This window comes from Schistocerca cancellata, unplaced genomic scaffold (assembly GCF_023864275.1).
Source record: "Schistocerca cancellata isolate TAMUIC-IGC-003103 unplaced genomic scaffold, iqSchCanc2.1 HiC_scaffold_1088, whole genome shotgun sequence".
NCBI classification, from domain to species: Eukaryota; Metazoa; Arthropoda; class Insecta; order Orthoptera; family Acrididae; genus Schistocerca; species Schistocerca cancellata.
Window position 1 is genome coordinate 1 of NW_026047087.1, and position 20165 is coordinate 20165.

The following is a 20165-nucleotide window of genomic DNA, read 5'->3' on the forward strand; positions in this document are numbered from 1 at the left end:
AACAACTTTGGCCCTTGTCAGTGCTTGGGCGGGTGACCGCATGGGAACACAGGGTACTGTTGGCAATTTTGCTTCCTATTTGTCTTTCTCCTTTCTTTTCGCAGCTGCAGCCCGATTCAGTCAGGGAGACGCCACCGTGTAATGAAGCGGCGTGCTGTGTGTCCACCGCCTCGCCTCTCCTTGCCTCTCTCAGTCGTTTCTCGTGCTTGTCGTGTTGATATAGGCCGACTGGAGAGCGTCAGCTCTCGCGTCAGCTGAGCAAAGTCGAGACAAGTCGAGACTCAAGGGGAATCGACGCACACGCTATAGGGTGGCCTGCAGCGAGTAAGATGGGGAAAGAAACATTAATTTAAGGACGCGTGGCAAAAGTACTTATACGCAAAAGTAAAAGCCTGCTGCGGTGGCCGAGAATCGAACCCGGATCAACTGCTTGGAAGGCAACTATGCTGACCATTACACCACCACCGCACAGTTCCCTTCCGCGCCTCGCGAGCCGCGCCGTGTCTGCTTCCCGCCTGTCAGCGGCGCCTGAAGGTGGTCGTAGCTGTAGGCGCGTTACGGGGTAGGCGAGCTCATCCAGGCAGCGTCTCTACGCACATTTCGCGTCCTTTGGCAAGAGTCGTCGCGTGCGTGCGCCGCAAGAGTACTTAGACGATCATTTTTAAGCAGTGCAGTGCAGGATTCAGCGTCTGTAGCATTCTCTCGAGAGGATGCGACGGCGCTGGACGGCAGTCCCACTTTCCCCTCAGACGTTTGCAGCGGAAAGCAGCAGGAAGCTGTGAACTAGCTGAGCATCGGTGGTTCAGTGGTAGAATGCTCGCCTGCCACGCGGGCGGCCCGGGTTCGATTCCCGGCCGATGCATCATTTTGCTTTTCCCGCGGTGCCGTGTGACTTGCGCGCTTGAGATGCACGATCCACAAGAATGTATAGCGGGATTCCCTTGAGAAGAAACGAGAACGCAGCACGCGCGGTTCCCCACTCGGACGCTCGCGTCATGTTCTACGGACTGGCGTCGGCCTGGCCTCACAAGTTGCTGTGTCCAGGTGCCTCCGAGGCACTGAACTTGAACGACGGGGAGTGCTGCCTATGGTTGCAAAAGCTGCAGCAACACCGCAATCAACTGGGCCGGCAATGCACGTGTAGCAACAGAACGCGTTAACCACGAAGTAGTGTATCTCTGCGTCTAACATTGGGTACGCTGCTTACCCAGTTTCCAGGACCAGCAGTCTCCCCCCGTCCCCCTGCCTCGGTAGCGCAGTAGGCAGCGCGTAAGTCTCGTAATTTTAAGGTCGTGAGTTCGATTCTCACCCGGGGCATTTAATTTTCTGTGAGTCACGGTGGTGCTGTCGCTAGGGCTCGAACTTATTTCTTGTTTGTTATCCACAACGTTTCAACGCTTCAGCGAGAAAATGTTTACTTCCTGTTATTGATACTTACAGCTTTCCTTTTCCTCTTCTCCCAGTAGAGCAAGAAGCCAAATGCATTGCTCTGAGACTTTTGAGGTGCGCGCCTTGCCAGTCAGTATGCGCAAAGACGCTCGCAAAGAGAGAAGGGTGCCGACGTGGGACTCGGCACGAAATGTGCGAGAGACCATCCGATCCGTCCAACGAACGCCGAACTCCGGTGTGGTCTAGTGGCTAGGATACCTGGCTTTCACCCAGGAGGCCCGGGTTCGATTCCCGGTACCGGAACGGAATTTTTTCCACACGAATCGTCTCAAGTTTCAGCTGTGCGTGCTGCCGTTTCCCGTCCTGCTCGCAATTCAGCTACTGTTTCATGACCGCCAGCAGAACATGGACGAGCGGAGCAGGCACACGGTGACCCTAGAAGTGGCGTGTGGCTTCATGCCACGTGTTTCCAGCGTAGGGCTGAGCAACCGTCCGCGTCGAGGCCCGTTAGCTCAGTTGGTTAGAGCGTCGTGCTAATAACGCGAAGGTCGTGGGTTCGATCCCCCCACGGGCCAGTACGCTTTTACTACTACGAAAAGGCAGCGCCGATTTCAGCTGGCGAGTGTGATGACCAAAAGATCATCGCCCTGCGTGGACGTTGACAGAGGATCCGAACCCGACTTGTCGGCAAGCGCTACAGCATTCGCTCGGCAATGGCCACAATATGTTGAATACGCTGGTTCTGATACGGCAAAGAGAAAACGAAAGAAAATGTCCGATTGCCGACGTGTAACAACTTTGGCCCTTGTCAGTGCTTGGGCGGGTGACCGCATGGGAACACAGGGTACTGTTGGCAATTTTGCTTCCTATTTGTCTTTCTCCTTTCTTTTCGCAGCTGCAGCCCGATTCAGTCAGGGAGACGCCACCGTGTAATGAAGCGGCGTGCTGTGTGTCCACCGCCTCGCCTCTCCTTGCCTCTCTCAGTCGTTTCTCGTGCTTGTCGTGTTGATATAGGCCGACTGGAGAGCGTCAGCTCTCGCGTCAGCTGAGCAAAGTCGAGACAAGTCGAGACTCAAGGGGAATCGACGCACACGCTATAGGGTGGCCTGCAGCGAGTAAGATGGGGAAAGAAACATTAATTTAAGGACGCGTGGCAAAAGTACTTATACGCAAAAGTAAAAGCCTGCTGCGGTGGCCGGGAATCGAACCCGGATCAACTGCTTGGAAGGCAACTATGCTGACCATTACACCACCACCGCACAGTTCCCTTCCGCGCCTCGCGAGCCGCGCTGTGTCTGCTTCCCGCCTGTCAGCGGCGCCTGAAGGTGGTCGTAGCTGTAGGCGCGTTACGGGGTAGGCGAGCTCATCCAGGCAGCGTCTCTACGCACATTTCGCGTCCTTTGGCAAGAGTCGTCGCGTGCGTGCGCCGCAAGAGTACTTAGACGATCATTTTTAAGCAGTGCAGTGCAGGATTCAGCGTCTGTAGCATTCTCTCGAGAGGATGCGACGGCGCTGGACGGCAGTCCCACTTTCCCCTCAGACGTTTGCAGCGGAAAGCAGCAGGAAGCTGTGAACTAGCTGAGCATCGGTGGTTCAGTGGTAGAATGCTCGCCTGCCACGCGGGCGGCCCGGGTTCGATTCCCGGCCGATGCATCATTTTGCTTTTCCCGCGGTGCCGTGTGACTTGCGCGCTTGAGATGCACGATCCACAAGAATGTATAGCGGGATTCCCTTGAGAAGAAACGAGAACGCAGCACGCGCGGTTCCCCACTCGGACGCTCGCGTCATGTTCTACGGACTGGCGTCGGCCTGGCCTCACAAGTTGCTGTGTCCAGGTGCCTCCGAGGCACTGAACTTGAACGACGGGGAGTGCTGCCTATGGTTGCAAAAGCTGCAGCAACACCGCAATCAACTGGGCCGGCAATGCACGTGTAGCAACAGAACGCGTTAACCACGAAGTAGTGTATCTCTGCGTCTAACATTGGGTACGCTGCTTACCCAGTTTCCAGGACCAGCAGTCTCCCCCCGTCCCCCTGCCTCGGTAGCGCAGTAGGCAGCGCGTAAGTCTCGTAATTTTAAGGTCGTGAGTTCGATTCTCACCCGGGGCATTTAATTTTCTGTGAGTCACGGTGGTGCTGTCGCTAGGGCTCGAACTTATTTCTTGTTTGTTATCCACAACGTTTCAACGCTTCAGCGAGAAAATGTTTACTTCCTGTTATTGATACTTACAGCTTTCCTTTTCCTCTTCTCCCAGTAGAGCAAGAAGCCAAATGCATTGCTCTGAGACTTTTGAGGTGCGCGCCTTGCCAGTCAGTATGCGCAAAGACGCTCGCAAAGAGAGAAGGGTGCCGACGTGGGACTCGGCACGAAATGTGCGAGAGACCATCCGATCCGTCCAACGAACGCCGAACTCCGGTGTGGTCTAGTGGCTAGGATACCTGGCTTTCACCCAGGAGGCCCGGGTTCGATTCCCGGTACCGGAACGGAATTTTTTCCACACGAATCGTCTCAAGTTTCAGCTGTGCGTGCTGCCGTTTCCCGTCCTGCTCGCAATTCAGCTACTGTTTCATGACCGCCAGCAGAACATGGACGAGCGGAGCAGGCACACGGTGACCCTAGAAGTGGCGTGTGGCTTCATGCCACGTGTTTCCAGCGTAGGGCTGAGCAACCGTCCGCGTCGAGGCCCGTTAGCTCAGTTGGTTAGAGCGTCGTGCTAATAACGCGAAGGTCGTGGGTTCGATCCCCCCACGGGCCAGTACGCTTTTACTACTACGAAAAGGCAGCGCCGATTTCAGCTGGCGAGTGTGATGACCAAAAGATCATCGCCCTGCGTGGACGTTGACAGAGGATCCGAACCCGACTTGTCGGCAAGCGCTACAGCATTCGCTCGGCAATGGCCACAATATGTTGAATACGCTGGTTCTGATACGGCAAAGAGAAAACGAAAGAAAATGTCCGATTGCCGACGTGTAACAACTTTGGCCCTTGTCAGTGCTTGGGCGGGTGACCGCATGGGAACACAGGGTACTGTTGGCAATTTTGCTTCCTATTTGTCTTTCTCCTTTCTTTTCGCAGCTGCAGCCCGATTCAGTCAGGGAGACGCCACCGTGTAATGAAGCGGCGTGCTGTGTGTCCACCGCCTCGCCTCTCCTTGCCTCTCTCAGTCGTTTCTCGTGCTTGTCGTGTTGATATAGGCCGACTGGAGAGCGTCAGCTCTCGCGTCAGCTGAGCAAAGTCGAGACAAGTCGAGACTCAAGGGGAATCGACGCACACGCTATAGGGTGGCCTGCAGCGAGTAAGATGGGGAAAGAAACATTAATTTAAGGACGCGTGGCAAAAGTACTTATACGCAAAAGTAAAAGCCTGCTGCGGTGGCCGGGAATCGAACCCGGATCAACTGCTTGGAAGGCAACTATGCTGACCATTACACCACCACCGCACAGTTCCCTTCCGCGCCTCGCGAGCCGCGCTGTGTCTGCTTCCCGCCTGTCAGCGGCGCCTGAAGGTGGTCGTAGCTGTAGGCGCGTTACGGGGTAGGCGAGCTCATCCAGGCAGCGTCTCTACGCACATTTCGCGTCCTTTGGCAAGAGTCGTCGCGTGCGTGCGCCGCAAGAGTACTTAGACGATCATTTTTAAGCAGTGCAGTGCAGGATTCAGCGTCTGTAGCATTCTCTCGAGAGGATGCGACGGCGCTGGACGGCAGTCCCACTTTCCCCTCAGACGTTTGCAGCGGAAAGCAGCAGGAAGCTGTGAACTAGCTGAGCATCGGTGGTTCAGTGGTAGAATGCTCGCCTGCCACGCGGGCGGCCCGGGTTCGATTCCCGGCCGATGCATCATTTTGCTTTTCCCGCGGTGCCGTGTGACTTGCGCGCTTGAGATGCACGATCCACAAGAATGTATAGCGGGATTCCCTTGAGAAGAAACGAGAACGCAGCACGCGCGGTTCCCCACTCGGACGCTCGCGTCATGTTCTACGGACTGGCGTCGGCCTGGCCTCACAAGTTGCTGTGTCCAGGTGCCTCCGAGGCACTGAACTTGAACGACGGGGAGTGCTGCCTATGGTTGCAAAAGCTGCAGCAACACCGCAATCAACTGGGCCGGCAATGCACGTGTAGCAACAGAACGCGTTAACCACGAAGTAGTGTATCTCTGCGTCTAACATTGGGTACGCTGCTTACCCAGTTTCCAGGACCAGCAGTCTCCCCCCGTCCCCCTGCCTCGGTAGCGCAGTAGGCAGCGCGTAAGTCTCGTAATTTTAAGGTCGTGAGTTCGATTCTCACCCGGGGCATTTAATTTTCTGTGAGTCACGGTGGTGCTGTCGCTAGGGCTCGAACTTATTTCTTGTTTGTTATCCACAACGTTTCAACGCTTCAGCGAGAAAATGTTTACTTCCTGTTATTGATACTTACAGCTTTCCTTTTCCTCTTCTCCCAGTAGAGCAAGAAGCCAAATGCATTGCTCTGAGACTTTTGAGGTGCGCGCCTTGCCAGTCAGTATGCGCAAAGACGCTCGCAAAGAGAGAAGGGTGCCGACGTGGGACTCGGCACGAAATGTGCGAGAGACCATCCGATCCGTCCAACGAACGCCGAACTCCGGTGTGGTCTAGTGGCTAGGATACCTGGCTTTCACCCAGGAGGCCCGGGTTCGATTCCCGGTACCGGAACGGAATTTTTTCCACACGAATCGTCTCAAGTTTCAGCTGTGCGTGCTGCCGTTTCCCGTCCTGCTCGCAATTCAGCTACTGTTTCATGACCGCCAGCAGAACATGGACGAGCGGAGCAGGCACACGGTGACCCTAGAAGTGGCGTGTGGCTTCATGCCACGTGTTTCCAGCGTAGGGCTGAGCAACCGTCCGCGTCGAGGCCCGTTAGCTCAGTTGGTTAGAGCGTCGTGCTAATAACGCGAAGGTCGTGGGTTCGATCCCCCCACGGGCCAGTACGCTTTTACTACTACGAAAAGGCAGCGCCGATTTCAGCTGGCGAGTGTGATGACCAAAAGATCATCGCCCTGCGTGGACGTTGACAGAGGATCCGAACCCGACTTGTCGGCAAGCGCTACAGCATTCGCTCGGCAATGGCCACAATATGTTGAATACGCTGGTTCTGATACGGCAAAGAGAAAACGAAAGAAAATGTCCGATTGCCGACGTGTAACAACTTTGGCCCTTGTCAGTGCTTGGGCGGGTGACCGCATGGGAACACAGGGTACTGTTGGCAATTTTGCTTCCTATTTGTCTTTCTCCTTTCTTTTCGCAGCTGCAGCCCGATTCAGTCAGGGAGACGCCACCGTGTAATGAAGCGGCGTGCTGTGTGTCCACCGCCTCGCCTCTCCTTGCCTCTCTCAGTCGTTTCTCGTGCTTGTCGTGTTGATATAGGCCGACTGGAGAGCGTCAGCTCTCGCGTCAGCTGAGCAAAGTCGAGACAAGTCGAGACTCAAGGGGAATCGACGCACACGCTATAGGGTGGCCTGCAGCGAGTAAGATGGGGAAAGAAACATTAATTTAAGGACGCGTGGCAAAAGTACTTATACGCAAAAGTAAAAGCCTGCTGCGGTGGCCGGGAATCGAACCCGGATCAACTGCTTGGAAGGCAACTATGCTGACCATTACACCACCACCGCACAGTTCCCTTCCGCGCCTCGCGAGCCGCGCTGTGTCTGCTTCCCGCCTGTCAGCGGCGCCTGAAGGTGGTCGTAGCTGTAGGCGCGTTACGGGGTAGGCGAGCTCATCCAGGCAGCGTCTCTACGCACATTTCGCGTCCTTTGGCAAGAGTCGTCGCGTGCGTGCGCCGCAAGAGTACTTAGACGATCATTTTTAAGCAGTGCAGTGCAGGATTCAGCGTCTGTAGCATTCTCTCGAGAGGATGCGACGGCGCTGGACGGCAGTCCCACTTTCCCCTCAGACGTTTGCAGCGGAAAGCAGCAGGAAGCTGTGAACTAGCTGAGCATCGGTGGTTCAGTGGTAGAATGCTCGCCTGCCACGCGGGCGGCCCGGGTTCGATTCCCGGCCGATGCATCATTTTGCTTTTCCCGCGGTGCCGTGTGACTTGCGCGCTTGAGATGCACGATCCACAAGAATGTATAGCGGGATTCCCTTGAGAAGAAACGAGAACGCAGCACGCGCGGTTCCCCACTCGGACGCTCGCGTCATGTTCTACGGACTGGCGTCGGCCTGGCCTCACAAGTTGCTGTGTCCAGGTGCCTCCGAGGCACTGAACTTGAACGACGGGGAGTGCTGCCTATGGTTGCAAAAGCTGCAGCAACACCGCAATCAACTGGGCCGGCAATGCACGTGTAGCAACAGAACGCGTTAACCACGAAGTAGTGTATCTCTGCGTCTAACATTGGGTACGCTGCTTACCCAGTTTCCAGGACCAGCAGTCTCCCCCCGTCCCCCTGCCTCGGTAGCGCAGTAGGCAGCGCGTAAGTCTCGTAATTTTAAGGTCGTGAGTTCGATTCTCACCCGGGGCATTTAATTTTCTGTGAGTCACGGTGGTGCTGTCGCTAGGGCTCGAACTTATTTCTTGTTTGTTATCCACAACGTTTCAACGCTTCAGCGAGAAAATGTTTACTTCCTGTTATTGATACTTACAGCTTTCCTTTTCCTCTTCTCCCAGTAGAGCAAGAAGCCAAATGCATTGCTCTGAGACTTTTGAGGTGCGCGCCTTGCCAGTCAGTATGCGCAAAGACGCTCGCAAAGAGAGAAGGGTGCCGACGTGGGACTCGGCACGAAATGTGCGAGAGACCATCCGATCCGTCCAACGAACGCCGAACTCCGGTGTGGTCTAGTGGCTAGGATACCTGGCTTTCACCCAGGAGGCCCGGGTTCGATTCCCGGTACCGGAACGGAATTTTTTCCACACGAATCGTCTCAAGTTTCAGCTGTGCGTGCTGCCGTTTCCCGTCCTGCTCGCAATTCAGCTACTGTTTCATGACCGCCAGCAGAACATGGACGAGCGGAGCAGGCACACGGTGACCCTAGAAGTGGCGTGTGGCTTCATGCCACGTGTTTCCAGCGTAGGGCTGAGCAACCGTCCGCGTCGAGGCCCGTTAGCTCAGTTGGTTAGAGCGTCGTGCTAATAACGCGAAGGTCGTGGGTTCGATCCCCCCACGGGCCAGTACGCTTTTACTACTACGAAAAGGCAGCGCCGATTTCAGCTGGCGAGTGTGATGACCAAAAGATCATCGCCCTGCGTGGACGTTGACAGAGGATCCGAACCCGACTTGTCGGCAAGCGCTACAGCATTCGCTCGGCAATGGCCACAATATGTTGAATACGCTGGTTCTGATACGGCAAAGAGAAAACGAAAGAAAATGTCCGATTGCCGACGTGTAACAACTTTGGCCCTTGTCAGTGCTTGGGCGGGTGACCGCATGGGAACACAGGGTACTGTTGGCAATTTTGCTTCCTATTTGTCTTTCTCCTTTCTTTTCGCAGCTGCAGCCCGATTCAGTCAGGGAGACGCCACCGTGTAATGAAGCGGCGTGCTGTGTGTCCACCGCCTCGCCTCTCCTTGCCTCTCTCAGTCGTTTCTCGTGCTTGTCGTGTTGATATAGGCCGACTGGAGAGCGTCAGCTCTCGCGTCAGCTGAGCAAAGTCGAGACAAGTCGAGACTCAAGGGGAATCGACGCACACGCTATAGGGTGGCCTGCAGCGAGTAAGATGGGGAAAGAAACATTAATTTAAGGACGCGTGGCAAAAGTACTTATACGCAAAAGTAAAAGCCTGCTGCGGTGGCCGGGAATCGAACCCGGATCAACTGCTTGGAAGGCAACTATGCTGACCATTACACCACCACCGCACAGTTCCCTTCCGCGCCTCGCGAGCCGCGCTGTGTCTGCTTCCCGCCTGTCAGCGGCGCCTGAAGGTGGTCGTAGCTGTAGGCGCGTTACGGGGTAGGCGAGCTCATCCAGGCAGCGTCTCTACGCACATTTCGCGTCCTTTGGCAAGAGTCGTCGCGTGCGTGCGCCGCAAGAGTACTTAGACGATCATTTTTAAGCAGTGCAGTGCAGGATTCAGCGTCTGTAGCATTCTCTCGAGAGGATGCGACGGCGCTGGACGGCAGTCCCACTTTCCCCTCAGACGTTTGCAGCGGAAAGCAGCAGGAAGCTGTGAACTAGCTGAGCATCGGTGGTTCAGTGGTAGAATGCTCGCCTGCCACGCGGGCGGCCCGGGTTCGATTCCCGGCCGATGCATCATTTTGCTTTTCCCGCGGTGCCGTGTGACTTGCGCGCTTGAGATGCACGATCCACAAGAATGTATAGCGGGATTCCCTTGAGAAGAAACGAGAACGCAGCACGCGCGGTTCCCCACTCGGACGCTCGCGTCATGTTCTACGGACTGGCGTCGGCCTGGCCTCACAAGTTGCTGTGTCCAGGTGCCTCCGAGGCACTGAACTTGAACGACGGGGAGTGCTGCCTATGGTTGCAAAAGCTGCAGCAACACCGCAATCAACTGGGCCGGCAATGCACGTGTAGCAACAGAACGCGTTAACCACGAAGTAGTGTATCTCTGCGTCTAACATTGGGTACGCTGCTTACCCAGTTTCCAGGACCAGCAGTCTCCCCCCGTCCCCCTGCCTCGGTAGCGCAGTAGGCAGCGCGTAAGTCTCGTAATTTTAAGGTCGTGAGTTCGATTCTCACCCGGGGCATTTAATTTTCTGTGAGTCACGGTGGTGCTGTCGCTAGGGCTCGAACTTATTTCTTGTTTGTTATCCACAACGTTTCAACGCTTCAGCGAGAAAATGTTTACTTCCTGTTATTGATACTTACAGCTTTCCTTTTCCTCTTCTCCCAGTAGAGCAAGAAGCCAAATGCATTGCTCTGAGACTTTTGAGGTGCGCGCCTTGCCAGTCAGTATGCGCAAAGACGCTCGCAAAGAGAGAAGGGTGCCGACGTGGGACTCGGCACGAAATGTGCGAGAGACCATCCGATCCGTCCAACGAACGCCGAACTCCGGTGTGGTCTAGTGGCTAGGATACCTGGCTTTCACCCAGGAGGCCCGGGTTCGATTCCCGGTACCGGAACGGAATTTTTTCCACACGAATCGTCTCAAGTTTCAGCTGTGCGTGCTGCCGTTTCCCGTCCTGCTCGCAATTCAGCTACTGTTTCATGACCGCCAGCAGAACATGGACGAGCGGAGCAGGCACACGGTGACCCTAGAAGTGGCGTGTGGCTTCATGCCACGTGTTTCCAGCGTAGGGCTGAGCAACCGTCCGCGTCGAGGCCCGTTAGCTCAGTTGGTTAGAGCGTCGTGCTAATAACGCGAAGGTCGTGGGTTCGATCCCCCCACGGGCCAGTACGCTTTTACTACTACGAAAAGGCAGCGCCGATTTCAGCTGGCGAGTGTGATGACCAAAAGATCATCGCCCTGCGTGGACGTTGACAGAGGATCCGAACCCGACTTGTCGGCAAGCGCTACAGCATTCGCTCGGCAATGGCCACAATATGTTGAATACGCTGGTTCTGATACGGCAAAGAGAAAACGAAAGAAAATGTCCGATTGCCGACGTGTAACAACTTTGGCCCTTGTCAGTGCTTGGGCGGGTGACCGCATGGGAACACAGGGTACTGTTGGCAATTTTGCTTCCTATTTGTCTTTCTCCTTTCTTTTCGCAGCTGCAGCCCGATTCAGTCAGGGAGACGCCACCGTGTAATGAAGCGGCGTGCTGTGTGTCCACCGCCTCGCCTCTCCTTGCCTCTCTCAGTCGTTTCTCGTGCTTGTCGTGTTGATATAGGCCGACTGGAGAGCGTCAGCTCTCGCGTCAGCTGAGCAAAGTCGAGACAAGTCGAGACTCAAGGGGAATCGACGCACACGCTATAGGGTGGCCTGCAGCGAGTAAGATGGGGAAAGAAACATTAATTTAAGGACGCGTGGCAAAAGTACTTATACGCAAAAGTAAAAGCCTGCTGCGGTGGCCGGGAATCGAACCCGGATCAACTGCTTGGAAGGCAACTATGCTGACCATTACACCACCACCGCACAGTTCCCTTCCGCGCCTCGCGAGCCGCGCTGTGTCTGCTTCCCGCCTGTCAGCGGCGCCTGAAGGTGGTCGTAGCTGTAGGCGCGTTACGGGGTAGGCGAGCTCATCCAGGCAGCGTCTCTACGCACATTTCGCGTCCTTTGGCAAGAGTCGTCGCGTGCGTGCGCCGCAAGAGTACTTAGACGATCATTTTTAAGCAGTGCAGTGCAGGATTCAGCGTCTGTAGCATTCTCTCGAGAGGATGCGACGGCGCTGGACGGCAGTCCCACTTTCCCCTCAGACGTTTGCAGCGGAAAGCAGCAGGAAGCTGTGAACTAGCTGAGCATCGGTGGTTCAGTGGTAGAATGCTCGCCTGCCACGCGGGCGGCCCGGGTTCGATTCCCGGCCGATGCATCATTTTGCTTTTCCCGCGGTGCCGTGTGACTTGCGCGCTTGAGATGCACGATCCACAAGAATGTATAGCGGGATTCCCTTGAGAAGAAACGAGAACGCAGCACGCGCGGTTCCCCACTCGGACGCTCGCGTCATGTTCTACGGACTGGCGTCGGCCTGGCCTCACAAGTTGCTGTGTCCAGGTGCCTCCGAGGCACTGAACTTGAACGACGGGGAGTGCTGCCTATGGTTGCAAAAGCTGCAGCAACACCGCAATCAACTGGGCCGGCAATGCACGTGTAGCAACAGAACGCGTTAACCACGAAGTAGTGTATCTCTGCGTCTAACATTGGGTACGCTGCTTACCCAGTTTCCAGGACCAGCAGTCTCCCCCCGTCCCCCTGCCTCGGTAGCGCAGTAGGCAGCGCGTAAGTCTCGTAATTTTAAGGTCGTGAGTTCGATTCTCACCCGGGGCATTTAATTTTCTGTGAGTCACGGTGGTGCTGTCGCTAGGGCTCGAACTTATTTCTTGTTTGTTATCCACAACGTTTCAACGCTTCAGCGAGAAAATGTTTACTTCCTGTTATTGATACTTACAGCTTTCCTTTTCCTCTTCTCCCAGTAGAGCAAGAAGCCAAATGCATTGCTCTGAGACTTTTGAGGTGCGCGCCTTGCCAGTCAGTATGCGCAAAGACGCTCGCAAAGAGAGAAGGGTGCCGACGTGGGACTCGGCACGAAATGTGCGAGAGACCATCCGATCCGTCCAACGAACGCCGAACTCCGGTGTGGTCTAGTGGCTAGGATACCTGGCTTTCACCCAGGAGGCCCGGGTTCGATTCCCGGTACCGGAACGGAATTTTTTCCACACGAATCGTCTCAAGTTTCAGCTGTGCGTGCTGCCGTTTCCCGTCCTGCTCGCAATTCAGCTACTGTTTCATGACCGCCAGCAGAACATGGACGAGCGGAGCAGGCACACGGTGACCCTAGAAGTGGCGTGTGGCTTCATGCCACGTGTTTCCAGCGTAGGGCTGAGCAACCGTCCGCGTCGAGGCCCGTTAGCTCAGTTGGTTAGAGCGTCGTGCTAATAACGCGAAGGTCGTGGGTTCGATCCCCCCACGGGCCAGTACGCTTTTACTACTACGAAAAGGCAGCGCCGATTTCAGCTGGCGAGTGTGATGACCAAAAGATCATCGCCCTGCGTGGACGTTGACAGAGGATCCGAACCCGACTTGTCGGCAAGCGCTACAGCATTCGCTCGGCAATGGCCACAATATGTTGAATACGCTGGTTCTGATACGGCAAAGAGAAAACGAAAGAAAATGTCCGATTGCCGACGTGTAACAACTTTGGCCCTTGTCAGTGCTTGGGCGGGTGACCGCATGGGAACACAGGGTACTGTTGGCAATTTTGCTTCCTATTTGTCTTTCTCCTTTCTTTTCGCAGCTGCAGCCCGATTCAGTCAGGGAGACGCCACCGTGTAATGAAGCGGCGTGCTGTGTGTCCACCGCCTCGCCTCTCCTTGCCTCTCTCAGTCGTTTCTCGTGCTTGTCGTGTTGATATAGGCCGACTGGAGAGCGTCAGCTCTCGCGTCAGCTGAGCAAAGTCGAGACAAGTCGAGACTCAAGGGGAATCGACGCACACGCTATAGGGTGGCCTGCAGCGAGTAAGATGGGGAAAGAAACATTAATTTAAGGACGCGTGGCAAAAGTACTTATACGCAAAAGTAAAAGCCTGCTGCGGTGGCCGGGAATCGAACCCGGATCAACTGCTTGGAAGGCAACTATGCTGACCATTACACCACCACCGCACAGTTCCCTTCCGCGCCTCGCGAGCCGCGCTGTGTCTGCTTCCCGCCTGTCAGCGGCGCCTGAAGGTGGTCGTAGCTGTAGGCGCGTTACGGGGTAGGCGAGCTCATCCAGGCAGCGTCTCTACGCACATTTCGCGTCCTTTGGCAAGAGTCGTCGCGTGCGTGCGCCGCAAGAGTACTTAGACGATCATTTTTAAGCAGTGCAGTGCAGGATTCAGCGTCTGTAGCATTCTCTCGAGAGGATGCGACGGCGCTGGACGGCAGTCCCACTTTCCCCTCAGACGTTTGCAGCGGAAAGCAGCAGGAAGCTGTGAACTAGCTGAGCATCGGTGGTTCAGTGGTAGAATGCTCGCCTGCCACGCGGGCGGCCCGGGTTCGATTCCCGGCCGATGCATCATTTTGCTTTTCCCGCGGTGCCGTGTGACTTGCGCGCTTGAGATGCACGATCCACAAGAATGTATAGCGGGATTCCCTTGAGAAGAAACGAGAACGCAGCACGCGCGGTTCCCCACTCGGACGCTCGCGTCATGTTCTACGGACTGGCGTCGGCCTGGCCTCACAAGTTGCTGTGTCCAGGTGCCTCCGAGGCACTGAACTTGAACGACGGGGAGTGCTGCCTATGGTTGCAAAAGCTGCAGCAACACCGCAATCAACTGGGCCGGCAATGCACGTGTAGCAACAGAACGCGTTAACCACGAAGTAGTGTATCTCTGCGTCTAACATTGGGTACGCTGCTTACCCAGTTTCCAGGACCAGCAGTCTCCCCCCGTCCCCCTGCCTCGGTAGCGCAGTAGGCAGCGCGTAAGTCTCGTAATTTTAAGGTCGTGAGTTCGATTCTCACCCGGGGCATTTAATTTTCTGTGAGTCACGGTGGTGCTGTCGCTAGGGCTCGAACTTATTTCTTGTTTGTTATCCACAACGTTTCAACGCTTCAGCGAGAAAATGTTTACTTCCTGTTATTGATACTTACAGCTTTCCTTTTCCTCTTCTCCCAGTAGAGCAAGAAGCCAAATGCATTGCTCTGAGACTTTTGAGGTGCGCGCCTTGCCAGTCAGTATGCGCAAAGACGCTCGCAAAGAGAGAAGGGTGCCGACGTGGGACTCGGCACGAAATGTGCGAGAGACCATCCGATCCGTCCAACGAACGCCGAACTCCGGTGTGGTCTAGTGGCTAGGATACCTGGCTTTCACCCAGGAGGCCCGGGTTCGATTCCCGGTACCGGAACGGAATTTTTTCCACACGAATCGTCTCAAGTTTCAGCTGTGCGTGCTGCCGTTTCCCGTCCTGCTCGCAATTCAGCTACTGTTTCATGACCGCCAGCAGAACATGGACGAGCGGAGCAGGCACACGGTGACCCTAGAAGTGGCGTGTGGCTTCATGCCACGTGTTTCCAGCGTAGGGCTGAGCAACCGTCCGCGTCGAGGCCCGTTAGCTCAGTTGGTTAGAGCGTCGTGCTAATAACGCGAAGGTCGTGGGTTCGATCCCCCCACGGGCCAGTACGCTTTTACTACTACGAAAAGGCAGCGCCGATTTCAGCTGGCGAGTGTGATGACCAAAAGATCATCGCCCTGCGTGGACGTTGACAGAGGATCCGAACCCGACTTGTCGGCAAGCGCTACAGCATTCGCTCGGCAATGGCCACAATATGTTGAATACGCTGGTTCTGATACGGCAAAGAGAAAACGAAAGAAAATGTCCGATTGCCGACGTGTAACAACTTTGGCCCTTGTCAGTGCTTGGGCGGGTGACCGCATGGGAACACAGGGTACTGTTGGCAATTTTGCTTCCTATTTGTCTTTCTCCTTTCTTTTCGCAGCTGCAGCCCGATTCAGTCAGGGAGACGCCACCGTGTAATGAAGCGGCGTGCTGTGTGTCCACCGCCTCGCCTCTCCTTGCCTCTCTCAGTCGTTTCTCGTGCTTGTCGTGTTGATATAGGCCGACTGGAGAGCGTCAGCTCTCGCGTCAGCTGAGCAAAGTCGAGACAAGTCGAGACTCAAGGGGAATCGACGCACACGCTATAGGGTGGCCTGCAGCGAGTAAGATGGGGAAAGAAACATTAATTTAAGGACGCGTGGCAAAAGTACTTATACGCAAAAGTAAAAGCCTGCTGCGGTGGCCGGGAATCGAACCCGGATCAACTGCTTGGAAGGCAACTATGCTGACCATTACACCACCACCGCACAGTTCCCTTCCGCGCCTCGCGAGCCGCGCTGTGTCTGCTTCCCGCCTGTCAGCGGCGCCTGAAGGTGGTCGTAGCTGTAGGCGCGTTACGGGGTAGGCGAGCTCATCCAGGCAGCGTCTCTACGCACATTTCGCGTCCTTTGGCAAGAGTCGTCGCGTGCGTGCGCCGCAAGAGTACTTAGACGATCATTTTTAAGCAGTGCAGTGCAGGATTCAGCGTCTGTAGCATTCTCTCGAGAGGATGCGACGGCGCTGGACGGCAGTCCCACTTTCCCCTCAGACGTTTGCAGCGGAAAGCAGCAGGAAGCTGTGAACTAGCTGAGCATCGGTGGTTCAGTGGTAGAATGCTCGCCTGCCACGCGGGCGGCCCGGGTTCGATTCCCGGCCGATGCATCATTTTGCTTTTCCCGCGGTGCCGTGTGACTTGCGCGCTTGAGATGCACGATCCACAAGAATGTATAGCGGGATTCCCTTGAGAAGAAACGAGAACGCAGCACGCGCGGTTCCCCACTCGGACGCTCGCGTCATGTTCTACGGACTGGCGTCGGCCTGGCCTCACAAGTTGCTGTGTCCAGGTGCCTCCGAGGCACTGAACTTGAACGACGGGGAGTGCTGCCTATGGTTGCAAAAGCTGCAGCAACACCGCAATCAACTGGGCCGGCAATGCACGTGTAGCAACAGAACGCGTTAACCACGAAGTAGTGTATCTCTGCGTCTAACATTGGGTACGCTGCTTACCCAGTTTCCAGGACCAGCAGTCTCCCCCCGTCCCCCTGCCTCGGTAGCGCAGTAGGCAGCGCGTAAGTCTCGTAATTTTAAGGTCGTGAGTTCGATTCTCACCCGGGGCATTTAATTTTCTGTGAGTCACGGTGGTGCTGTCGCTAGGGCTCGAACTTATTTCTTGTTTGTTATCCACAACGTTTCAACGCTTCAGCGAGAAAATGTTTACTTCCTGTTATTGATACTTACAGCTTTCCTTTTCCTCTTCTCCCAGTAGAGCAAGAAGCCAAATGCATTGCTCTGAGACTTTTGAGGTGCGCGCCTTGCCAGTCAGTATGCGCAAAGACGCTCGCAAAGAGAGAAGGGTGCCGACGTGGGACTCGGCACGAAATGTGCGAGAGACCATCCGATCCGTCCAACGAACGCCGAACTCCGGTGTGGTCTAGTGGCTAGGATACCTGGCTTTCACCCAGGAGGCCCGGGTTCGATTCCCGGTACCGGAACGGAATTTTTTCCACACGAATCGTCTCAAGTTTCAGCTGTGCGTGCTGCCGTTTCCCGTCCTGCTCGCAATTCAGCTACTGTTTCATGACCGCCAGCAGAACATGGACGAGCGGAGCAGGCACACGGTGACCCTAGAAGTGGCGTGTGGCTTCATGCCACGTGTTTCCAGCGTAGGGCTGAGCAACCGTCCGCGTCGAGGCCCGTTAGCTCAGTTGGTTAGAGCGTCGTGCTAATAACGCGAAGGTCGTGGGTTCGATCCCCCCACGGGCCAGTACGCTTTTACTACTACGAAAAGGCAGCGCCGATTTCAGCTGGCGAGTGTGATGACCAAAAGATCATCGCCCTGCGTGGACGTTGACAGAGGATCCGAACCCGACTTGTCGGCAAGCGCTACAGCATTCGCTCGGCAATGGCCACAATATGTTGAATACGCTGGTTCTGATACGGCAAAGAGAAAACGAAAGAAAATGTCCGATTGCCGACGTGTAACAACTTTGGCCCTTGTCAGTGCTTGGGCGGGTGACCGCATGGGAACACAGGGTACTGTTGGCAATTTTGCTTCCTATTTGTCTTTCTCCTTTCTTTTCGCAGCTGCAGCCCGATTCAGTCAGGGAGACGCCACCGTGTAATGAAGCGGCGTGCTGTGTGTCCACCGCCTCGCCTCTCCTTGCCTCTCTCAGTCGTTTCTCGTGCTTGTCGTGTTGATATAGGCCGACTGGAGAGCGTCAGCTCTCGCGTCAGCTGAGCAAAGTCGAGACAAGTCGAGACTCAAGGGGAATCGACGCACACGCTATAGGGTGGCCTGCAGCGAGTAAGATGGGGAAAGAAACATTAATTTAAGGACGCGTGGCAAAAGTACTTATACGCAAAAGTAAAAGCCTGCTGCGGTGGCCGGGAATCGAACCCGGATCAACTGCTTGGAAGGCAACTATGCTGACCATTACACCACCACCGCACAGTTCCCTTCCGCGCCTCGCGAGCCGCGCTGTGTCTGCTTCCCGCCTGTCAGCGGCGCCTGAAGGTGGTCGTAGCTGTAGGCGCGTTACGGGGTAGGCGAGCTCATCCAGGCAGCGTCTCTACGCACATTTCGCGTCCTTTGGCAAGAGTCGTCGCGTGCGTGCGCCGCAAGAGTACTTAGACGATCATTTTTAAGCAGTGCAGTGCAGGATTCAGCGTCTGTAGCATTCTCTCGAGAGGATGCGACGGCGCTGGACGGCAGTCCCACTTTCCCCTCAGACGTTTGCAGCGGAAAGCAGCAGGAAGCTGTGAACTAGCTGAGCATCGGTGGTTCAGTGGTAGAATGCTCGCCTGCCACGCGGGCGGCCCGGGTTCGATTCCCGGCCGATGCATCATTTTGCTTTTCCCGCGGTGCCGTGTGACTTGCGCGCTTGAGATGCACGATCCACAAGAATGTATAGCGGGATTCCCTTGAGAAGAAACGAGAACGCAGCACGCGCGGTTCCCCACTCGGACGCTCGCGTCATGTTCTACGGACTGGCGTCGGCCTGGCCTCACAAGTTGCTGTGTCCAGGTGCCTCCGAGGCACTGAACTTGAACGACGGGGAGTGCTGCCTATGGTTGCAAAAGGTGCAGCAACACCGCAATCAACTGGGCCGGCAATGCACGTGTAGCAACAGAACGCGTTAACCACGAAGTAGTGTATCTCTGCGTCTAACATTGGGTACGCTGCTTACCCAGTTTCCAGGACCAGCAGTCTCCCCCCGTCCCCCTGCCTCGGTAGCGCAGTAGGCAGCGCGTAAGTCTCGTAATTTTAAGGTCGTGAGTTCGATTCTCACCCGGGGCATTTAATTTTCTGTGAGTCACGGTGGTGCTGTCGCTAGGGCTCGAACTTATTTCTTGTTTGTTATCCACAACGTTTCAACGCTTCAGCGAGAAAATGTTTACTTCCTGTTATTGATACTTACAGCTTTCCTTTTCCTCTTCTCCCAGTAGAGCAAGAAGCCAAATGCATTGCTCTGAGACTTTTGAGGTGCGCGCCTTGCCAGTCAGTATGCGCAAAGACGCTCGCAAAGAGAGAAGGGTGCCGACGTGGGACTCGGCACGAAATGTGCGAGAGACCATCCGATCCGTCCAACGAACGCCGAACTCCGGTGTGGTCTAGTGGCTAGGATACCTGGCTTTCACCCAGGAGGCCCGGGTTCGATTCCCGGTACCGGAACGGAATTTTTTCCACACGAATCGTCTGAAGTTTCAGCTGTGCGTGCTGCCGTTTCCCGTCCTGCTCGCAATTCAGCTACTGTTTCATGACCGCCAGCAGAACATGGACGAGCGGAGCAGGCACACGGTGACCCTAGAAGTGGCGTGTGGCTTCATGCCACGTGTTTCCAGCGTAGGGCTGAGCAACCGTCCGCGTCGAGGCCCGTTAGCTCAGTTGGTTAGAGCGTCGTGCTAATAACGCGAAGGTCGTGGGTTCGATCCCCCCACGGGCCAGTACGCTTTTACTACTACGAAAAGGCAGCGCCGATTTCAGCTGGCGAGTGTGATGACCAAAAGATCATCGCCCTGCGTGGACGTTGACAGAGGATCCGAACCCGACTTGTCGGCAAGCGCTACAGCATTCGCTCGGCAATGGCCACAATATGTTGAATACGCTGGTTCTGATACGGCAAAGAGAAAACGAAAGAAAATGTCCGATTGCCGACGTGTAACAACTTTGGCCCTTGTCAGTGCTTGGGCGGGTGACCGCATGGGAACACAGGGTACTGTTGGCAATTTTGCTTCCTATTTGTCTTTCTCCTTTCTTTTCGCAGCTGCAGCCCGATTCAGTCAGGGAGACGCCACCGTGTAATGAAGCGGCGTGCTGTGTGTCCACCGCCTCGCCTCTCCTTGCCTCTCTCAGTCGTTTCTCGTGCTTGTCGTGTTGATATAGGCCGACTGGAGAGCGTCAGCTCTCGCGTCAGCTGAGCAAAGTCGAGACAAGTCGAGACTCAAGGGGAATCGACGCACACGCTATAGGGTGGCCTGCAGCGAGTAAGATGGGGAAAGAAACATTAATTTAAGGACGCGTGGCAAAAGTACTTATACGCAAAAGTAAAAGCCTGCTGCGGTGGCCGGGAATCGAACCCGGATCAACTGCTTGGAAGGCAACTATGCTGACCATTACACCACCACCGCACAGTTCCCTTCCGCGCCTCGCGAGCCGCGCTGTGTCTGCTTCCCGCCTGTCAGCGGCGCCTGAAGGTGGTCGTAGC

At 55.6% G+C, this 20165-nt stretch overlaps 46 non-coding genes across 46 annotated transcripts; 36 read left to right on the forward strand and 10 right to left on the reverse strand.

The window, feature by feature from the left end:
- Window positions 1-396: 396 nt before the first annotated feature.
- On the reverse strand, window positions 397-468 carry Trnag-ucc (transfer RNA glycine (anticodon UCC)). Its single transcript has one exon. It is a non-coding gene; the product is annotated as a tRNA-Gly (tRNA).
- A 323-nt stretch (window positions 469-791) lies between these two features.
- Window positions 792-862, forward strand: Trnag-gcc (transfer RNA glycine (anticodon GCC)). Its single transcript has one exon. It is a non-coding gene; the product is annotated as a tRNA-Gly (tRNA).
- Window positions 863-1244: 382 nt separating this feature from the next.
- On the forward strand, window positions 1245-1317 carry Trnat-cgu (transfer RNA threonine (anticodon CGU)). The gene has a single exon. It is a non-coding gene; the product is annotated as a tRNA-Thr (tRNA).
- A 303-nt stretch (window positions 1318-1620) lies between these two features.
- On the forward strand, window positions 1621-1692 carry Trnae-uuc (transfer RNA glutamic acid (anticodon UUC)). Its single transcript has one exon. It is a non-coding gene; the product is annotated as a tRNA-Glu (tRNA).
- A 198-nt stretch (window positions 1693-1890) lies between these two features.
- Trnai-aau (transfer RNA isoleucine (anticodon AAU)) lies at window positions 1891-1964 on the forward strand. The gene has a single exon. It is a non-coding gene; the product is annotated as a tRNA-Ile (tRNA).
- A 612-nt stretch (window positions 1965-2576) lies between these two features.
- Window positions 2577-2648, reverse strand: Trnag-ucc (transfer RNA glycine (anticodon UCC)). Its single transcript has one exon. It is a non-coding gene; the product is annotated as a tRNA-Gly (tRNA).
- A 323-nt stretch (window positions 2649-2971) lies between these two features.
- Trnag-gcc (transfer RNA glycine (anticodon GCC)) lies at window positions 2972-3042 on the forward strand. Its single transcript has one exon. It is a non-coding gene; the product is annotated as a tRNA-Gly (tRNA).
- A 382-nt stretch (window positions 3043-3424) lies between these two features.
- Trnat-cgu (transfer RNA threonine (anticodon CGU)) lies at window positions 3425-3497 on the forward strand. The gene has a single exon. It is a non-coding gene; the product is annotated as a tRNA-Thr (tRNA).
- A 303-nt stretch (window positions 3498-3800) lies between these two features.
- Window positions 3801-3872, forward strand: Trnae-uuc (transfer RNA glutamic acid (anticodon UUC)). Its single transcript has one exon. It is a non-coding gene; the product is annotated as a tRNA-Glu (tRNA).
- Window positions 3873-4070: 198 nt separating this feature from the next.
- Trnai-aau (transfer RNA isoleucine (anticodon AAU)) lies at window positions 4071-4144 on the forward strand. Its single transcript has one exon. It is a non-coding gene; the product is annotated as a tRNA-Ile (tRNA).
- Window positions 4145-4756: 612 nt separating this feature from the next.
- Window positions 4757-4828, reverse strand: Trnag-ucc (transfer RNA glycine (anticodon UCC)). The gene has a single exon. It is a non-coding gene; the product is annotated as a tRNA-Gly (tRNA).
- Window positions 4829-5151: 323 nt separating this feature from the next.
- On the forward strand, window positions 5152-5222 carry Trnag-gcc (transfer RNA glycine (anticodon GCC)). Its single transcript has one exon. It is a non-coding gene; the product is annotated as a tRNA-Gly (tRNA).
- Window positions 5223-5604: 382 nt separating this feature from the next.
- Window positions 5605-5677, forward strand: Trnat-cgu (transfer RNA threonine (anticodon CGU)). The gene has a single exon. It is a non-coding gene; the product is annotated as a tRNA-Thr (tRNA).
- Window positions 5678-5980: 303 nt separating this feature from the next.
- Trnae-uuc (transfer RNA glutamic acid (anticodon UUC)) lies at window positions 5981-6052 on the forward strand. The gene has a single exon. It is a non-coding gene; the product is annotated as a tRNA-Glu (tRNA).
- A 198-nt stretch (window positions 6053-6250) lies between these two features.
- Trnai-aau (transfer RNA isoleucine (anticodon AAU)) lies at window positions 6251-6324 on the forward strand. Its single transcript has one exon. It is a non-coding gene; the product is annotated as a tRNA-Ile (tRNA).
- A 612-nt stretch (window positions 6325-6936) lies between these two features.
- On the reverse strand, window positions 6937-7008 carry Trnag-ucc (transfer RNA glycine (anticodon UCC)). The gene has a single exon. It is a non-coding gene; the product is annotated as a tRNA-Gly (tRNA).
- Window positions 7009-7331: 323 nt separating this feature from the next.
- Trnag-gcc (transfer RNA glycine (anticodon GCC)) lies at window positions 7332-7402 on the forward strand. The gene has a single exon. It is a non-coding gene; the product is annotated as a tRNA-Gly (tRNA).
- A 382-nt stretch (window positions 7403-7784) lies between these two features.
- Trnat-cgu (transfer RNA threonine (anticodon CGU)) lies at window positions 7785-7857 on the forward strand. Its single transcript has one exon. It is a non-coding gene; the product is annotated as a tRNA-Thr (tRNA).
- A 303-nt stretch (window positions 7858-8160) lies between these two features.
- On the forward strand, window positions 8161-8232 carry Trnae-uuc (transfer RNA glutamic acid (anticodon UUC)). The gene has a single exon. It is a non-coding gene; the product is annotated as a tRNA-Glu (tRNA).
- A 198-nt stretch (window positions 8233-8430) lies between these two features.
- Trnai-aau (transfer RNA isoleucine (anticodon AAU)) lies at window positions 8431-8504 on the forward strand. Its single transcript has one exon. It is a non-coding gene; the product is annotated as a tRNA-Ile (tRNA).
- A 612-nt stretch (window positions 8505-9116) lies between these two features.
- Window positions 9117-9188, reverse strand: Trnag-ucc (transfer RNA glycine (anticodon UCC)). The gene has a single exon. It is a non-coding gene; the product is annotated as a tRNA-Gly (tRNA).
- A 323-nt stretch (window positions 9189-9511) lies between these two features.
- Window positions 9512-9582, forward strand: Trnag-gcc (transfer RNA glycine (anticodon GCC)). Its single transcript has one exon. It is a non-coding gene; the product is annotated as a tRNA-Gly (tRNA).
- A 382-nt stretch (window positions 9583-9964) lies between these two features.
- Trnat-cgu (transfer RNA threonine (anticodon CGU)) lies at window positions 9965-10037 on the forward strand. The gene has a single exon. It is a non-coding gene; the product is annotated as a tRNA-Thr (tRNA).
- Window positions 10038-10340: 303 nt separating this feature from the next.
- Trnae-uuc (transfer RNA glutamic acid (anticodon UUC)) lies at window positions 10341-10412 on the forward strand. Its single transcript has one exon. It is a non-coding gene; the product is annotated as a tRNA-Glu (tRNA).
- A 198-nt stretch (window positions 10413-10610) lies between these two features.
- On the forward strand, window positions 10611-10684 carry Trnai-aau (transfer RNA isoleucine (anticodon AAU)). Its single transcript has one exon. It is a non-coding gene; the product is annotated as a tRNA-Ile (tRNA).
- A 612-nt stretch (window positions 10685-11296) lies between these two features.
- Window positions 11297-11368, reverse strand: Trnag-ucc (transfer RNA glycine (anticodon UCC)). The gene has a single exon. It is a non-coding gene; the product is annotated as a tRNA-Gly (tRNA).
- Window positions 11369-11691: 323 nt separating this feature from the next.
- On the forward strand, window positions 11692-11762 carry Trnag-gcc (transfer RNA glycine (anticodon GCC)). The gene has a single exon. It is a non-coding gene; the product is annotated as a tRNA-Gly (tRNA).
- Window positions 11763-12144: 382 nt separating this feature from the next.
- Trnat-cgu (transfer RNA threonine (anticodon CGU)) lies at window positions 12145-12217 on the forward strand. Its single transcript has one exon. It is a non-coding gene; the product is annotated as a tRNA-Thr (tRNA).
- A 303-nt stretch (window positions 12218-12520) lies between these two features.
- Trnae-uuc (transfer RNA glutamic acid (anticodon UUC)) lies at window positions 12521-12592 on the forward strand. The gene has a single exon. It is a non-coding gene; the product is annotated as a tRNA-Glu (tRNA).
- A 198-nt stretch (window positions 12593-12790) lies between these two features.
- Window positions 12791-12864, forward strand: Trnai-aau (transfer RNA isoleucine (anticodon AAU)). Its single transcript has one exon. It is a non-coding gene; the product is annotated as a tRNA-Ile (tRNA).
- A 612-nt stretch (window positions 12865-13476) lies between these two features.
- Trnag-ucc (transfer RNA glycine (anticodon UCC)) lies at window positions 13477-13548 on the reverse strand. The gene has a single exon. It is a non-coding gene; the product is annotated as a tRNA-Gly (tRNA).
- A 323-nt stretch (window positions 13549-13871) lies between these two features.
- On the forward strand, window positions 13872-13942 carry Trnag-gcc (transfer RNA glycine (anticodon GCC)). Its single transcript has one exon. It is a non-coding gene; the product is annotated as a tRNA-Gly (tRNA).
- Window positions 13943-14324: 382 nt separating this feature from the next.
- Trnat-cgu (transfer RNA threonine (anticodon CGU)) lies at window positions 14325-14397 on the forward strand. Its single transcript has one exon. It is a non-coding gene; the product is annotated as a tRNA-Thr (tRNA).
- A 303-nt stretch (window positions 14398-14700) lies between these two features.
- Window positions 14701-14772, forward strand: Trnae-uuc (transfer RNA glutamic acid (anticodon UUC)). Its single transcript has one exon. It is a non-coding gene; the product is annotated as a tRNA-Glu (tRNA).
- Window positions 14773-14970: 198 nt separating this feature from the next.
- On the forward strand, window positions 14971-15044 carry Trnai-aau (transfer RNA isoleucine (anticodon AAU)). The gene has a single exon. It is a non-coding gene; the product is annotated as a tRNA-Ile (tRNA).
- A 612-nt stretch (window positions 15045-15656) lies between these two features.
- Window positions 15657-15728, reverse strand: Trnag-ucc (transfer RNA glycine (anticodon UCC)). Its single transcript has one exon. It is a non-coding gene; the product is annotated as a tRNA-Gly (tRNA).
- A 323-nt stretch (window positions 15729-16051) lies between these two features.
- On the forward strand, window positions 16052-16122 carry Trnag-gcc (transfer RNA glycine (anticodon GCC)). The gene has a single exon. It is a non-coding gene; the product is annotated as a tRNA-Gly (tRNA).
- A 382-nt stretch (window positions 16123-16504) lies between these two features.
- Window positions 16505-16577, forward strand: Trnat-cgu (transfer RNA threonine (anticodon CGU)). Its single transcript has one exon. It is a non-coding gene; the product is annotated as a tRNA-Thr (tRNA).
- A 303-nt stretch (window positions 16578-16880) lies between these two features.
- Window positions 16881-16952, forward strand: Trnae-uuc (transfer RNA glutamic acid (anticodon UUC)). The gene has a single exon. It is a non-coding gene; the product is annotated as a tRNA-Glu (tRNA).
- A 198-nt stretch (window positions 16953-17150) lies between these two features.
- On the forward strand, window positions 17151-17224 carry Trnai-aau (transfer RNA isoleucine (anticodon AAU)). Its single transcript has one exon. It is a non-coding gene; the product is annotated as a tRNA-Ile (tRNA).
- Window positions 17225-17836: 612 nt separating this feature from the next.
- Trnag-ucc (transfer RNA glycine (anticodon UCC)) lies at window positions 17837-17908 on the reverse strand. The gene has a single exon. It is a non-coding gene; the product is annotated as a tRNA-Gly (tRNA).
- A 323-nt stretch (window positions 17909-18231) lies between these two features.
- Trnag-gcc (transfer RNA glycine (anticodon GCC)) lies at window positions 18232-18302 on the forward strand. The gene has a single exon. It is a non-coding gene; the product is annotated as a tRNA-Gly (tRNA).
- A 382-nt stretch (window positions 18303-18684) lies between these two features.
- Window positions 18685-18757, forward strand: Trnat-cgu (transfer RNA threonine (anticodon CGU)). Its single transcript has one exon. It is a non-coding gene; the product is annotated as a tRNA-Thr (tRNA).
- A 303-nt stretch (window positions 18758-19060) lies between these two features.
- On the forward strand, window positions 19061-19132 carry Trnae-uuc (transfer RNA glutamic acid (anticodon UUC)). Its single transcript has one exon. It is a non-coding gene; the product is annotated as a tRNA-Glu (tRNA).
- A 198-nt stretch (window positions 19133-19330) lies between these two features.
- Window positions 19331-19404, forward strand: Trnai-aau (transfer RNA isoleucine (anticodon AAU)). The gene has a single exon. It is a non-coding gene; the product is annotated as a tRNA-Ile (tRNA).
- A 612-nt stretch (window positions 19405-20016) lies between these two features.
- On the reverse strand, window positions 20017-20088 carry Trnag-ucc (transfer RNA glycine (anticodon UCC)). The gene has a single exon. It is a non-coding gene; the product is annotated as a tRNA-Gly (tRNA).
- Window positions 20089-20165: the final 77 nt, after the last annotated feature.